Raw genomic sequence first — 3,805 nt, forward strand, 5'->3', positions numbered from 1 at the left:
TATATATATATGTATTGATATATATATATGTCTATGTATGCATGTGTGTTTTTCTGTGTTATACACACACACGCACACACATATATACATACATATATACAGACAGACATAGCTATGCATACTATAATAAAGAAAGCTGCTTATTAATTAGTTACGGAACCGTTACTAATAGAAACCAGGTATTAAATTCTACGCTGTCTAAAAAATTCTTTTTAATGCTAATGTGATTTTCAAGTTTCTTTAATGATTAAAGATTTTAACTACACGATTCAGTCACAATTGAATTTTAACTCACTGCAAGACGACGGTTTTTCACATTACAAGAGATTGCTTTTTATCATTTTAAACCCTTTAATCTTTTACTTTTCTCCCCTTGACAGACTTCATGATAATGACAATTTATAAATATCTATAAGCACTTTAGAACATATATTTTCTGTTAATACAATAATAATAATAATAATAATAATAATAATAATAATAATAATAATAATAATAATAATAAAAAGATGTGTTTATTAATTGACATGAGTATTCCTTGCGATCACAATATAGCGGCGAAAGAATTTGACAAGATCAGCTGCAAGAAAGTTATAATGAAAAAGAAACCACAAATAATAATAATAATAATAATAATAATAATAATAATAATAATAATAATAATAATAATAATAAAGAAGACCTGAGTTGATCCTGATTTAGAAAAAAGAAAGACATTGTTGGATTATTGACATCGCTACCCCAGGAGGTATCTGAGTGGTAGAGAATGAGAACAAAGTGGATAGGTACCAAGAGTTGGACCATGAGACAGCACATTTTGGGAACTGAGGAAGTTGGAGGTTATATCTGTTGGGAAATATCTGTTGCGTATTAGCTATCTAAAATCTTATTTGCGAACTTTCGCCATTTTTTTTTTGTGTATGTTTTTCTGTGGAAGTTTTTCAGACGTGAACATCAACGTCAGAGAACGACGTCTCCGTATATCAGGTCATGGCTTGCGGCACCAGGAACAAAAAGAATCAAAAGTTGTGGTTTGGAACCCACAGCATGGTACCGGTGAGCGTGGGGGATGAATAACATTTATCAACGATTTGAAGGAGGACTCAGCATCGGGTTCTTTCCACAAATTGAAGGTGGCGTTGCTGGATCGAGATACAATAGGAAATGGCTTTGTCTTTGAGGATCGGTTGGAAACCCGTCTAAAGTAAAGTAAGTTATACTCGTTACACAAGAATCCTACCGGATCGAATTTTTACTTCAATCCCTCTGGAAGCTTTTTAAAAATCTACCATATATATATATATACATATATAAATACGAATACACACCATTTCTCAATAAGGTAGTAGACTGTCATTAATTTTTACCAGCCTTATATCTAAGTTGTTCGTATGCAAATCAAAACGAGGCCAGATTTATTATTATACATTTGTACACTGAGACACTTTTTCCAGAATTTTGGTGCAGGAAATTATTTCATGTATTTCATTTCAGTGGAAAGGACTTTATTGTTGTTGTGGCTGTTGTTGCTGGTAGTGGTGTTGTTGTAGCTTATGTTTGTGTTGATGTTGCTGCTTAATCTCAAATGTGTAGTGATCAAACAAAACCTTGATCAAGGGTGTGCCAGCTATGGCCATCTGTTATTATTTTTTTTATATATCTCTCATTATATTACAAATTTATGTCCTTCCTATTTTTTTATATGTGGGTAGGATTGTATTTGGGAGTAACGTGGTTACTATTTATAAGTTTTTACATGCTCATCATATGTACGTAAAGGGTGGCCCGAAAGTCACTGAGGGGTTGTAATTTATGATAATTCTTTTATTTCCTTATTTCTTTATTTTTTCCAGGGATTTCATGGACTAGGTCCTGGAAATTAATTATGGAAAACATGGCACCGCACAACGCACCCAAGTGATGAAATTGTTCATTCAAAATCAGAGGTCAATTATTCAAACCGAGAGAGCATATCATCGTCGCAGTTATGAACTTAGTTTGTCGTTTTGGAAAAGAAGGTGCACTAAGTGATCCCCCACGATCTGGGAGACCTCGTACCGCCATAACTGATGAAGCAAGGGAACGAGTGGGAGAGAGTGCTGAACAGAATCCGGGCACGTCGACTCGAAGGCAATCAAAACAGCTTGGGATTTCTCGAACTTCGCTGCAAAGAGTTCTCAGCAGCCATAAGCTTTTTCTATACAAGGTACTGTTGATTCAACAGCCCCAGGGCTATGAAGACAGGTTCCAGTAGTCATCAAACAGAATTATGATTAAGGGTGTGCCATAGTTGGTACTCCGTAAGTATCTATCAGCAAACCCTATCGCAAATAAGGTTTGCTGAGAGACATTTAGCGGTTGGGCGAAAGATATCGATGAAATATGTATCAGGCTCTAAAAAAAGCGTTGAGGTCGATTAATTCGACTAAAATTCTTCAAGGCGGTGCTCCAGCATGGACGCAGTCTAATGGATGTAACAAATAAAATAAAGTAAAAGAAAATAAGACACTCTTAAGCTTAAACCCCTCAGAATTTTAGAGTCTCTGCAAAAAGAATAGCTTAATTGTGAGCTGAGCCATTTTAGTACATCCGTGGAAACATTTGCGTCGTGAAAGGTTTACAAAACAAAGATTATTAAATGGAAAATATCTCTGAAAATCACTGTGATATTTGTGGGAAAATATTCTGTTCGAAACACGAAGTCATCATGGAGAAAGAAATACACAGCAGGGGAAAAATACTGTCAATGAAATATATGGAAATTTGTTTGTCTTTAACAGTATCTTTTAACAAAGATCAAAAACCTATAGGCACTAGAGCAGAAATGTTTCACTTCTAAAGTATTTCATTATAAATTTTTAACTTTCAAATGATACATGTAGTCACATTGGAGGAAAAGACACCATTGTTAGAAAATATGTTGTGAGTCCATTGTCATTGCGACATTATTTCAACAATGCACACTGGTGAGATTTAATCCCTATTTTAATTCTCTGGATAAATGGTTATGTATACACGATTAGTTATTTATTGTGCTTTAGAGAATAAACGCGCGCGCATACGTGTATTTACATGAGCATGGATGTGTAAATACGCAGACAACATAAAGCTATCTAAAACATACGCATATATGCTTATATAGATACTCGGTGAAAACTCGGAGTGACTAACCATATAAGTAACAACATAAAACATGCAAAAGTATGTGTGTGTGTGTGTGTGTGTCGATGAAAAGTGGTTAAGAATTCAAATATGGATACAGATTGTTAAACTCACCTCAAAATGTTTCTCTTTTGACTCCCCAAATTCAAAATAAGCAACAAGGATATCCAAAAGTAATGCAGTACGATCGTTTCATGCGACTCCATTTAATTGAACAATGTAAACATTACACCAAATATAAAATGTAGAGCAATTTTCAGCTGCACAAAGATATAGAAATTTAATGAAATTACATTTAAACAGAAGGACAAACAGCACCATGGCGTAATTCACTCTGCCAAATGTTTGGAAACGAGATGCTATACTGCTTGGCATTCGCGCTGGAAACTCCAATACGAATATTTCAGAGTGTTTGGGTGTCAATTTGAGGACAGTGTAACCTGAGGTTATGTACCGAGGATGATAAAAATCAAATATTTGGAGTGATCACTAGTGATAGCGACGTTATGCCTTCGTTAATCTTCCCACACGACCTCAGAGGACGCCTGCATTAAGTGCCTAGAGGTGGTAATGCTGCCCTAGGCTGCTAGAAAAACCCTATATCTGGCAACAGGACGCTGCACCATGCCACACAAGCAGGAGA

This window comes from Octopus bimaculoides, chromosome 20 (genome assembly GCF_001194135.2).
Source record: "Octopus bimaculoides isolate UCB-OBI-ISO-001 chromosome 20, ASM119413v2, whole genome shotgun sequence".
NCBI classification, from domain to species: Eukaryota; Metazoa; Mollusca; class Cephalopoda; order Octopoda; family Octopodidae; genus Octopus; species Octopus bimaculoides.